A 14,143-nucleotide genomic window follows, 5' to 3' on the forward strand; every position below is an offset into this window, starting at 1 on the left:
CAAGGAACAAGAAAAATTATCTCCTTTACTCAGTCAGGGCTTCAAGTCATAATAAGTTCAATGACACAGGCGGACCTGCAAAGAGTAGAACGCAATAATCTTAAATGTGACCAAACAACCACCTCTTTAGCTTTGGAGTCAATTTACAAACCACACACTCAAGGTACAATCTGAGACACCTAGTCCAGCACGCTGTCAATGGTAAGCTTGATAAGTCCTGCTCATCCTCTGATCCAAATGAAAAATATTCACTTAGCTAATAATTTAGGGTTATAGAACACACAGACACCTCTGAAAACCTAATTACCTGAATTACAATCACTTTTGTGTAACCTACCAAAAACAAAAAACATGGGCATACCCAAGCTTGTTTTCTCCCCACCCCAACAGACAGATTTCATGATTCTGTAAGAAGGGAGGTGGGTGTAGGTACCACATCTATGTAGGTGGCATGGTACAGAAGAAAACAGCACAACTTTTAAGGACTGGGTTCCATGCTCCGACACTTCCTAACTGTAGGATCTCGGTCAACAACTTCATCCCTACGAGCCTCAACTGTCTGGCTTTTAAAATGAAACCAACTCGCTCCTTATGATTTATAAGGAGTAAGTAACAGAGAAAGCTAGTATTGCCCAGTGCAATGGGGAGGGTGGTTCAGTAAATGTCAGTTTACTCCCTACAACCTGAATATACTAGAAGTAGTATTAGTTCCTTTCAAATTAAACTGTCAACTATGTGCAAGGCATATTAGGATCTTCCCAAGTTATTTATATATAGAAGAACTAGATAAAATAATGCATTAAAGATGCAGCTCTAACATTTTAGACTCCTAACTGTCTCATCAACTATTAGCTCCTACTTAAATCACTTCAAGTAAAACACAAAAAGAAAAAATTTATATAAAATTCTTAAGACTTTTCATACGTGCTTTCACTTTTGTCACCTTGACTCAAGGTCTAGGAAAGCAAATTCCAGCTGTGGAATAGACTACCAATGCCTGGTGCAAAGTGTATGTGTACTCACACAGGACTGTCCTCAACCCTTGCTTACTTTAAAAATGTGGAGCAAGGGTATTATAGCGGTTCATCAGTAACACAAAGAGCAAAACAGGTTTTCCTAATACAACTGGCCTGAACTCCAGCCAGTTTTAAATTGTAAGTGGAGCTAAAGACAACACTACAGATTAAGTATCCGTAATCCAAAAATCAAAAATCTGAAATGCTCCTCCCAAATCCAAAACTTTTTGAGCACTGACACGATGCTCAAAGGAAACGCTCACTGGAGCATTTGGGGTTTGGGATGTTCAGATTTGGGATGCTCTGCCACCAAGTAATATGCAATATCCCACAATCCAAACACTTCTGGTCCCAAGCATTTAAGATAAGGGATATTCAACCTGTACCATAATGCTTTAACCGTACCTAAAATATAAAGAATTTGCCCTTAAATCTTTTTGACAAAACATTTCTATTAAACTTGCACCCTCAAGTTTTTAAAAGTTATTAATTATACAAAGCCCTGACTGGACTCAAATGGTGCTGAAGCTGTATTCTGATGCATGAAGTCGAGGCAGAGTAGGGAGGGACTGCGGCCCTCCTCCCAACGCTCTACCACTAGAACAGCTCTACTTTTATCAGTTTCTCCTGGGACAGGAGTAGGGAGAATGGATAATTTCCTAAGTAAACCATTTCCTCAAATAAAATCTTATTCACCTAGAAAAGTTCATAAACCACCAGATTTACTTCATCCATACACACTCCACCCAAAATATATTCATTTTAACCCGATTCTACCAACAAGTTTGGCTCATCATGAATTTTTTTAAAGAAATCTCAGAGAAATAAGACCTTGTAGATATGACACTCAATGAGGGAAGAACAACTATGAAACTACTACTGGTTTTAACTTTTATGTGAGAAGATACTAGATTACATATAGGAGCCAACTCCCAGCAACCCATTTTCTTAAAGATAAATGAAAACATGAAGTGACAGGCCAGGCATGGTGACTCGCGCCTGTAATCCCAGCAATTTGGGAGGCCAAGGCGGGTGAATCACTTGAGGCCAGGAGTTCGAGACCTGCCTGGCCAACATGGCAAAACCCCATCTCTACAAAAAACACAAAAATCAGCCAGTTGTGGTAGCACGTGCCTGTAATCCCAGCTACTCAGGAGGCTGTGGCGAGAGGATCGCTTGAACCCAGAGAGGCGGAGGTTGCAGTGAGCCAAGATCATGCCTCTGCACTCCAGCCTGGGCGACAGAGTGAGCCTGTCTCAAAAAGAAAAGAAAATGTGAAATAACAGAGCAGTAATGCCTATTACTATGTAATCTCGACCAAAACATTTGTGTAACTCAATGAGAAGAATTCAAGAGGCTCAACACTATCCACTTGTAAAAGACTGTTTACCAAAGATAAGTGAATTATAAATAATGGAAATTAAAAAAAAATAAACAAACACACTAACCTAAGTCCTAACACCATCTAGGTACTGTGTCTAGTTTTATGTGCATTACTTTAATCCTTTTAACAATCATGAGATAAGTACATTATGACCATTTTATAGATGAGAAAACTGAAGCCATGAGGTAGTATAACTCATTCCAGGCCACAGTTGTCTCTGTTAAAGCCAGGATGTGCACTCACATCTGTATGTCTAAATAGCTTTTGCCTTTAATCACTATGCAATACTACCTTCAATGAAAAGGACATTACTGACAGGAAGAAACATTAATGATATTGATAAAAGATCATGCATGTTTAAAAAGTTGTGCTTGAAAATACCCAAGATGGGTATGTAACAACTGTTAACAAAGTAAGACTGCAAACAGCACGTAAGATAAAAACCAGTTGAAATCTTTGTGTGATCATATGAATGGATGTGTATGGAGAAAACAAAGAGATTAAAAACAAAAAGAAGTCCCAGGCATAGGCTTCGTAGACAGCACAGCCCAGATGAGTCAGCTGTAAGACCAGACGCATCTATGTTCTCATCATCCAAGTTCAAGGCTTTTTGCCTTCATTCTTTTTATCAGTGTTAGTCATTCCACCAGAGGGGGAAAAATAGTTAAGTCTTAAGGCGTATTCTATACTTGACCCAGTCATCACAGGCCATAGGATTCTATCTTAGCCAATCTTTAGCTATCAACTCCCAAAACTTTAAAACATTAAGCAAAAGAATTAGCTGTACAATCTACAGATGCAAGGGTTCTCACAGTAAAATCTATGGACAACTGCTCTTAATGGATGAAGTGCTGTAGCTGCCTGTTGTTCAGGGTTATGAATAATTTGCTTTTGCCCAAAAAACATGTTCTACTCTCAGTCCTCCCCATCTCAGAATGGCAACTTCATCCTCACTATTGCTCAGTCCAAAAATTTTAGTCATCCTTGACTGCTCACTTTCTCCCTCAACCCACATGCAATCAATCCATCAGCAAAGCTCTACTTAAGATACATCCAGAATCAAAGACAACTACTAGCACCTTGGTTCAAATCACCAATCCATCTCACCCAGATCACTGTCCTGGCCTCTTGTCTCCATGCTTCTGCCCTTGGCCCACTACAGGGCACAAGCACAGCAAGCAGTCAACCCTTTCATCACAATGGACCAAACTAGCCTCTGGGACTGGCTATTTCCTATGCAGGCAACACTTTGTAACCCCAGATTTCCACAAGACTTGTCTCTTCTTCTTTTACGTTTTTGCACAAACTAACTTCCCTGACCATCTTAATGCCTCCTCTCCAACTTTGTATTTATCCACAGTACTCAACACCTAACATGCTATAAAACTTAAACGTTTCTTCTGTCTCCTCACTACCATGTATGTCAACTCCATGAGGGCAGAATTTTCTGTGTTGTTCCCTGATGTGTCCTAGTGTCCAGAACATCATCTTACATAATACAGGTGCTCAAATGTCTGTTAAATAAACAAATCAAATATTAACAACTAAGTTCTTCACCATCAAGACTGCTAAACTTCCAATATCCTGTATTACCGTAGACAGTGGGTTTTTTAAGCAACAAGAGATGCAGATTAAAGAGGCCTAAAGGGAAAAAGAGTCTCCTCCCTCCCCCACCAGTGATCTGCAATCTCAAATAGCTCCAGTTGAGGGTATGTGGAATGACAAGGCAAACTGGACTAGGCAAATACATTCATTCAGATAAAAATCTAAGTGGACTATGACATAGTAAAAACCTGTATCTAGAGCCACCATCTCCCTCAACCTACCGCCTACCACCAGACTGGTCCACTTCCCTTCACTGTGCTAACTCCACTGTGGAATGTGTTTCGAGTTTTACTGCTGCAATTGTCAACATCCACCTCCTAGTGTGCAGTGATATGTGCAGACCTTTCCTGTGCATGTCTGTCTGGCAATTGTTTCCATACAGCTGAAAGAGCAGGTCAGTGCCAGCAAGCAACAATTCCCTTCAGTTCACCCAACAGAAACCCAAGCACCCCGATGTGAACTCATGAAGAACTCCCTCTTCTACCTCTCCATTACAGTTGGGTTCAGTTCCCACAAAACTAAAGAAGTTATCTTAGTAACTAGCATTTACCAAACACCATGTGCCAACCACTATTTTCACACTACATGTTTGAGCTCATCTAAGCCTCACAAAAACCCCAAGAGGCAGACACGATAATGATTCCCAATTTACAAATGAGAAAACTGAGGACATCTGAAAGGATCACTACGGGAGTTCATGAACATCCTTTCTGAAATAAAGATGAAGAATGCATCCTTTTACAACACTTTTCAGGAAGACATACACACACACAAAACCTACAAATAAACACAAGTCAGATAAAATCCAGCTAACTGATGCAAAAGGACTAATGTAATGAGAAAAATCACCACCGGTAAGCCCTGAAGTAATGCACCCAGGCTATGAGTACAGGGATGCTACAACCTTCAGGAGAAAGGCTGCTGGGAGACTTCAAAATGGATGGATGAGGCTGATAATATCTGTACCCACACCAAGAATTAATCTTTTCTCTAAAATGCAGACATGTGTCCCTCTTGATGTGATCTATCCCTCCCAAGACCACTTAAGTGCTCTTACAAAACAAAACAAAAGCTGAATCTAATCAAATTTCTACCTATGGGTCTAGAGAAATTACCTGGAATAGAAGAATATACATAAACAGCATAAGTGATTAGCCAAATCCGGAAAGGTAAAGAGTGGGGGAAGCTGTTACAGAATAAGAGACTTAAGGTCATCAAGTAAACATAACTTGTGGACCTTGTTTAGATTCAGAGTCAACCAAAACTGCAGAGAGACACCTTAAACAATTCAGGGAATCTGAACACAAACATTAGGTGTTAAGGAACTGTAGTTAGGTGTGATAAAGGCACTACAGTTGTTTAAAAGTCCTTATTTCTTACATACTAATTACTTACAGGTGAAATGATGTATCTAGGTTTGCTTTGAAGTACTCCTGTAATAACTGATTCAGTCACCAACAGATGCTAAAACCAATGGAATATTCTTGGAGAACAAAATATTCAGACTCAAAGTTTGTTACTCCATAGTATGATCACTTTATACAAAAGGGAAATAGGGTACATTTACAATGGCGCATTCTGGTGAATGTCACCTAACCAAATGACTGCTTAACAAAGTGGTATGCCTCCCAATGTGACGCACTGACATCTCTATAGAATATTCATTCATGTCAACAATGTCTAATCTAACTCTAATCATGAAAACCAACTACGGTCAACTCCAAAGTGAGGGATTCTGCAAAACAGTAGGCCTGGACTCCAAAACTCCTCTAAGTGCCACTGTTATTAATAACAAAGGCTTTGGAACTGTTCAAGGAGACTAAACAAGTAAATACATGATCCTTGATTGAATACTGAATTAAAACACTAAAAACTATTACTGGAAGAATACCGTAAATTTCAATATGAATTGAATATTTGGTGGTAGTATCATATCAATGTCAATTTTGAATGTGATGGCTATGTTGTGGTTAGGAAGAAGGCCCTTATTCCTAAGAAAGGTATGTCAAGATGTCTGCAACTCTCAAAATAACGCAGATTAAAAAAAGATAAAATAACGCATATTCTAACAATTAGTGATCTAGGCAAAAATCATACAAGTGTTAAATGAACTGCTCTTACAGTTTCAAATTTTTTTAGTCATGTTAGCCAAGGGAAATTAATGAAAAAAATTTTAAGATAAAGAAAATAGAAGTGAGGAGACTGAAAATTAACAGTTGAAGCTGAGCGATGGGTACAATACAAAGTTTCATTAAACTACTGTATTTACCGTTATGTATGTCCAAGTCTGTGTTTTAATTCTTCAGTTTTTCCACTTGTAAAATGGAAATCACTCCACCTAACCTTAAGATGGCTGAGGATTCAAGAGAATTGTATATATGTGTGTGTGTATAATATGCATATATGTGTGTATATATATCTTAAATACATACACACACCTACATAACCCCTGCACCCCTACTTCAATCAGCTGCTAAGGTTAGGTATTATTATCAACTCATCCAGCCTCCCTCAAAGGCTAGCAACTTTAAGGTTTATAGAGGTAAAACATCCTACCAGGTCAACTTTGTGTTTTTTTCTGTTCTCCGCCTACTTGGTTCCAATTTTATGTTTCTAGAAAAAAAACTGTTTCTAGAAGGAAATAGTTTCTACTCATCTTTCCATGTGAGTAAGGCAGAAAACCTAAGCACAAGCATCTTCCTGGTAGACCAGATTATAATTCTCCAGGCCAAGTTATGAACAGAAGATTCAGAAATTGGGGTATTTCCTCTGAAAGATACTTTTTAGTTGGAAAACTTTAAAACCTTCTAATTTTCTCTAATATTTGGAGAATATAACACTCAAGAAGTAAGAAGTAAGACCACAAATATGGTAACTTTAACAGTATTTGGAGGGACTGGTAGAAATTATGCCCTGAATTAAACCTAAGAAATAAAAACAGAAACATGGTATTCTAGATTATAAAGGCAGCTGGATTTTCCTCTTATATTGCAAACATAGGACAAGTAGAGGGATATAAAAATCCAGGGCAATAGGGTCACAACTGTTTTCTTTGGATGCCAGTTGATAGGAAATCTTCAAATTATCAACAGTTTCCAATGAGTCCATCCTAATCAGATAAAATACTTAAGAAAATGATATTAGGAAAAATGTTTTCTTCAATCTTCTTACACACACAAAATTTGCAAAAACTCCTAGCCCTTACTTAGTCCACACATGAGAACGGCATTCCCAAGAGACCAGTAATGCTACCAAAGTCTGCGAGACAGACTCCCCAATGGAAACCTGGTGTCTTAAAGCTTCAAGACACTATACTTCACACAACTGTTTTCTCATATGACTATTAACAAAACAGAAGGCAAGTAGTACACCAACAGAAGAATGGCAATCAAAACAACCCATGACTGGGTCATTTGCTTACTTAACAGTGTCAAGCAGTTAAAAAACAAAACCACACACTTCAGTGCCATACACTTTTCCTACAACATGCCTGACAGAGCCTACTCTCAAATTTAGCTTTCAACTGAGCAACAGAAATTCACCTTAAATCTGAATCAAAACCAGACTGAACAGATATTTTTATATTCAGAATTCATACATAGGGCATCTGAGCACAAAATGAAAAGGAAGCAGATATCTGGAACTTATACCGATTCTGTACCTTTCTAATGGAAGCAAAGACGACACACGGATTTGCAGGAGCATCTTCCCAGCAGCGGAAATGCAACCACAACACTGCACTTCTGATTACCACAATGAGAATTTTCTCAAACTGGACTATATCCACAGCAACCTGGCTACTATAACTGCACTTGGTTTCTTCAGCTGACAAAATTAAAGCACTGAACCACCAGGGTAGGTGTTACAGAGAAACTTTTAAAAACTGAAGTCTAAACAAAGACAAAACCAGGAATTCTCGATTCTGGGACAGAAGCAGAAAAATGCCAGTTTATGAGGATTGAGGGCTGCAATAAAGAAAGTTTTGCTAAGTCTGTGCTTTCACTTGCAATTTCATCTACACCAACCTCTACTGAGGTATGCCCAAAGTGGATAGAAATTCCCTTACCTGGGACTGTAATCATAGTAAAAATGATTGGAAGGGAAAGCAAAACAAGTCAATTATACCATGGGCCAAAAGGTAGGTAAGAACAACCTGGGTTCATTTTATTTGCAATTTGATGTTATCTATCTGGAGTGGGAGTGAAAGAAACAAAAGACAAAAAAAAGTAAGGTTATTCAAGGTAATAACGTGGCTTCTATTTCATGGAAACACAAAGCCTGGTCAAAAATAAAAATGTCATCACGTCCCTGCTCTATACTCTTTACTAAGAGAGCACCTGAATTTTTTTCATGGTAATACTATTTTCCAAGGATCACGGGTAAACTATTTTTAATTCCACAGATATACTCAGAGCAAAAAAAGTATTTTCTAGACAAAGTAATCTTTGCATGCCAATAGTATTTCAAACACCTAAGAGGTTAATACAATGCGTACAAATCAAATTGTACTAATACATGCCTAAAATAAGCAATCACTCAGACACTGAAAGAAAAAGTGGACTGTGAATATCACTCCCTGACAGATGACACGGTGCAGCTCTGAAGCCTACATGTACATTTTAGCCTAAATGGACATATACAACCCAACAATCCATAACTATAGATACTACTTTTAAGAATTGAATGTGCCTGCCATCACTGAAATTAGTCCTATTGTAAACCAGTGACCAATTAACAAGGTGGGCTTTGTCAACACAGATGCTAAGAGGTTTACAGGCTACCTACAGCTAATTATCTGAATATCTAGATTACAAAATGAGAGCCAACCTAACCCACAGATACACTACATTTGATCCATGGTATCTACGTATTCTTCAATTAGTTGGCAACACCTTAAAAACAAAACAAAACAAAACCACACACACAGATTTCCTACAAAATCTGGATTTATGGCTGGTAGTAGGAAGAGAGAAAAAAAGCTGGCAAAACCAGTCCTATACCCCTCATGGCAATAATAGATGGGAGCAGAGTAGTAAGTACCAATACCACTAATTCAAACATTTACTGAGCAAGAACTGTATTTCAGGTTTGATCTAGTTTGGGATTCTGACGAAATAAACTTAGATATAACAATAACTTTTATCTTTTGGAGTTGCATTAACAAACTGGGAATAATGAAAAACTTGGCAATGAAGTTCACAGCAACTTGCCTGAGATCACAAAGCTACTTTAATGACAGAACTACACTTAACTACCTCCAAGGTCACATAACCACTTTTATCTTCAAATGCCCTCCCAAATGAATTACTTCCATTTTACGAAGAAGGAACTGGGGATCCAAAAGGTTAAAGTCCTTAGGAAGTAGGTGCTAGAATCCAAAACCCAGTCCCAGCTGCTTCTAAAGCTCCTTCTAGTCTCCCAATGCCAGTCTTTTGTTTATCCTATGGTAACACATCCAGTATCTTCATTTCAGATCTTACAAGGTTTTCCTACTCATTTATAATAGAAAATAAAAAAATCAGCTCTTTTCTATAAAGCAGAAGCCTTTGTACCCAAAGCCATATTCAGTCATAAAACCGTATATACGTACCTTAAGTATTTTATTAAGTATTTTATTTAACACACAAACATACATTCATTTGCCAACCTCAATATGGGGGTCATGACAAGCACTTGGAGAATGGAATCGATGACTTGGAGTTCCCTGATGATTTCAGTTCCTTCTGCTTGATCTAAGCAACATCTATAAATGGCATTATCTACAATTTCCAGTTTCAGCTTCATTAAAATGGAAAGTTTTAAAAGATCCTTGTAAAACACTCCACATACAGAATCCTCCTATTGTTATTTTTCCTCCCAAACTTTGAGTTATTCAGCCATATCTAATTCTACAGCCATTATTTTAATGACTCACCTTTTATCAAGTCTTCCCAAACAATCCAACTTGGTTTTCAGGAAACAAAGGTTCGCACTCATTTCATCAGCTCACATGATATTTAAATTATTTTATAGAAACAAGATTATCTGTCATAAAACAGTCTTGGAAATCAATACAACTTCTGATAAACATACAACTCACCAGCGTGAGCAAAGTGCACTGACTTGTAAGCAAACTATTAGCCTGAGGTCAACACGCTGTATCATAGCAAATAACTATTTTAGAGAGATGAAGAGAGATGAGAGTAGTAACCCCTCAAGGCAGCTTAGTAAGTATCTACCATATATGCAAAACATAGCAGAACAGAAATGAAAGACTCAACTCTCAAGAATTTGTAATCTAGCAAAGGAGGTAAAACACATTCACCAATTAATTGTAATACAAAGTAGAAAGTGATCCATGTGATAGGAGACATGTGATGAGACTCATGCAACCAAAGCAAAGATTAGTCTATACTCCTAATGGTGCAGGCCCTTGACATTTGTTTAATGTACCAAACGAGTTAAAATGAACTTGGAAGATTATGAGACTGGTTTTTCATGGCGGTGGTGGGGTATTGTGGAAACGGAGGGCATTCCAAACAGAAAAAGAGCAAGATGCCAGCACCAAAGAAAATAAAAGGGAATGGTATAAGAATCTGCACAACTTTGTTTACTGGGCATATAAAATAGTTTGGAAAAAAAACTGGAGGATGAGGTTAAAAATATAAGTTGGGAGTCATATCTGAGGCAGCCTCAGATGCGACTTCATGCTGCATGTATTTGAAAATGAGAAGTATGCAGTAATTCAGCAACAAGGTTGATACAATCAATTAGTATGGGAATCAGAAAGCCATCACTTAACAATGCTTTCTACTATTTCCTTGTTAAAAGTGCACCTATTTAGGTGTTTTAAAGTATCTCAGGGACATATATTTGCATTACAAGTGTATTTACAGGTATTAGCTATCCTCCCCTCAGTAGTATGTCAGGAGACCAGCTAAGAAACTGCAGGAGTCTAAGGAAGAAACAACCATGAGCAGTTCAACTAGGGCAGAGAAGACTATATGTGATTGAGACTGCAGGAAAAGAAAGAACTGGATTTGTTCAGGCCCAGATGACAGAAGACAGAGAAGCGATAAACAGAAATCAGCAATAACAGAAGCAACTTTGGGGATAGGCAATACATTTAAGTTTTTAACCATACTGAGTTTGCAGTGCCAAGGGGATACCCAGGAGACCTTAACCAGCACAGAAGACGAAAGGAAATGCCAGAGTTGTCAGCTTGTTAAAAAAGGCAGCAAATCACCCACATGAAGGTTAAAGGAATTGTACATAAAGAGAACAGGGCCTGTAATCCCAGCACTTTGGGAGGCCAAAGCAGATGGATCACGAGGTCAGATTGAGACCATCCCAGCCAACATGGTAAAACCCTGTCTCTACTTCAAGCAAACAAAAAAAATACAAAAATTAGCTAGGTCTGGTGGCACGTGCCTGTAAATCCCAGCTACTCAGGAGGCTGAGATACGAGAATCGCTTGAACCCAGGAGGCAGAGGTTGCACTGCACTCCAGCCTGGCAACAGAGCAAGACTCCGTCTGGAAAAAAAAAAAAAAAAAAAAGAAGAGGAAGGGAGAAATCAGGGGAGTAACATCAGAAAACAGCACCATAAGAAGCCAAAAATGTTGCACCAAGAAAATTGTGTCTATACACTCTAAATCAGGGGCTGCCACATTTCTTCTGTAAAGGACCAGATAATAAATATAAACAAAAGACAGGGTCATGTTCCAATGTAACTTTACTTATGGACTCTGAAAAGTGAAAGTTTTTTTTTTTTTTTTTTTTTGAGACGGAGTCTCGCTCTGTCGCCCAGGCTGGAGTGCAGTGGCCGGATCTCAGCTCACTGCAAGCTCCGCCTCCCGGGTTTACGCCATTCTCCTGCCTCAGCCTCCCGAGTAGCTGGGACCACAGGCGCCCGCCACCTCGCCCGGCTAGTTTTTTGTATTTTTTAGTAGAGACGGGGTTTCACCGTGTTAGCCAGGATGGTCTCGATCTCCTGACCTCGTGATCCGCCCGTCTCGGCCTCCCAAAGTGCTGGGATTACAGGCTTGAGCCACCGCGCCCGGCCAAAAGTGAAAGTTTTATGAAATTCAAATGTCATAAAGTAGTGCTGGTTTTTTCCCACCTATTTAACTGTAAAATCTTTTCCTATTTCACAAGCCATAAAAACACAGGTGACAGGTGAGATCTGGCCTGAAAGCCACAGGCTGCCAACCCCTGCTCTTATTTCAGAGCAACAAAAAGGATAAGAGGCTGAATTAACTGTCACTTTCCAAACCCAACGGTAGTTCTTCCTTTAGACAAATTGATAACTTACCATTCATTAATTTGACTAATTCCTTAAATAAGGATTCCCCTAAGAGGTAACTACATGTGTTGATAACACGTGTCCTAAAAATACTGCCTTCCACTAAAAACAGATAAACTCATGAGGGTATTGGAAATTCTAACCAAAGCTAAGAACATGAAACAGGAAAAGTTTGATAATTAAATAGCAACAGCTTTTTATAACATGAGTAATCACATAGTATTTTATCATCTGTTCTCTACCCTTCCTTCCACCTTGATGTTAAATCCCATCTGGTATTCCAGGTTTCTTTTAGATGAGTTAAACATGCAGTAGTACAAACACAGCAAGACACTAGATGAAAAATATTACTTCAGAATTTCCCAGTCATTGCTTTTGAACTCTTAATTTTCTTGAAACTGATTTTCTAATCTAAAAGGTTAGAAGATTCAATAGCAGTCTGCATACAATACTAGATATAACCTAGATTTTTAAAATCTAGAAACATCAGTATTGAATGTATGAGTCATGAATTACGAAAAAAAATTAGTGCAGAATGTCAACTTCTAACAAGCAGTCTTCATACATACAAACCATATCTGCTGCGGAAGGACTCCTTACCCCCAAGCCATTCCTTGTACCTTAGCTGTATAGCTCAGGGGCAGGAACAGGACTCCTTCCTTCTTCAATAGCTTGCTGCGGCAATAAGCTGTAACCCAAGAAAATTTAATACCAAATCAAAGTATAACATTGTTCACAGGGTCAAGTCTTCCATTACTGGGTAACTATTTTAAGTTGCCTGGTTTTCAAGCAGATAAAACACAAAGAGATTATTAAAGATACAAGGCTAAGCTGTTTAGGGAGGGCCCAAGGGAAGAAAAAAAAGACTTGACCACCAGACAGCCAGATGTTTCGGTATGAACTGATGTCTCCCACCAACACACAGCAGAAACTTCACTATTTCCTAGTTTGCAAATGGTTGCCAAGCAAGCTAAGCAAGCTACAAGGACCTAGGTTGACCTGACCCATACATGAGTTTATTAGCACCCTCCATCTCCAAAAGGTATCTAAAATACTGGCGCTTCATAGGCATTACTTTCATGACATCCTAACTTGAATAGAACTCTACAACAAATACAAAACTTTTGCCAGGTGTTCTAATCAAAAAAGGCTTGCTAGTTTAGAGAAAAACTCTTCATCACTCTACCAGAAAACCAACTGTTTTCTACATTTTAGGAACTGATTATTATACTTTTCTATATTTAAATTAAACCAAGTCAGAACTTAAACTCAGATTACATAAAACTCCTTACCCTACAAAGTACTATTTCAATGAGTTATCTTAATGTAAAACATAATCTGTGTTGCGTATTAAACATAAAAATTACTAATCTGTTTGGTTTAACAAGAACTTAAGATTTCCAAAATAGTTTTCTTTATTCCTATTAGAAACATATGAAGATATATATAAATGCTGTCTTATTGTACATCCAATCATTTAGCAAGTGAACTAGTTATTAAGCCATTAACCTTTAATTCTTCAAGTAAAAATTCCTGAACACCAATGAGAAGATTTCAGGAAAAGTATTATCCCAGGGCTTTCATAATCTAAATATGCCAACTGTGAACACCTTCTGGGCAAAGGGCATGAGAAATAATTAGCGTTCATAAAGTACGTAACCAAAGAATACATATGTATTGTGCAGCTTTCCTCAAATTTCTTCTTCCTGTATACCCAAGGCATAAGAAGTGTCTACAAAGTTTCCTTTTCTCCTAAACTCCTCTACATCACACAATATGTGGCTTTACCATTCACGTATTGGCACTTTTACCTAACTGAAACACCAACCTTTAAAATCTAATTATCAAGTGAAAC

The sequence above is a fragment of the Colobus angolensis genome, unplaced genomic scaffold, assembly GCF_000951035.1.
Source record: "Colobus angolensis palliatus isolate OR3802 unplaced genomic scaffold, Cang.pa_1.0 Scaffold300, whole genome shotgun sequence".
NCBI classification, from domain to species: domain Eukaryota; kingdom Metazoa; phylum Chordata; class Mammalia; order Primates; family Cercopithecidae; genus Colobus; species Colobus angolensis.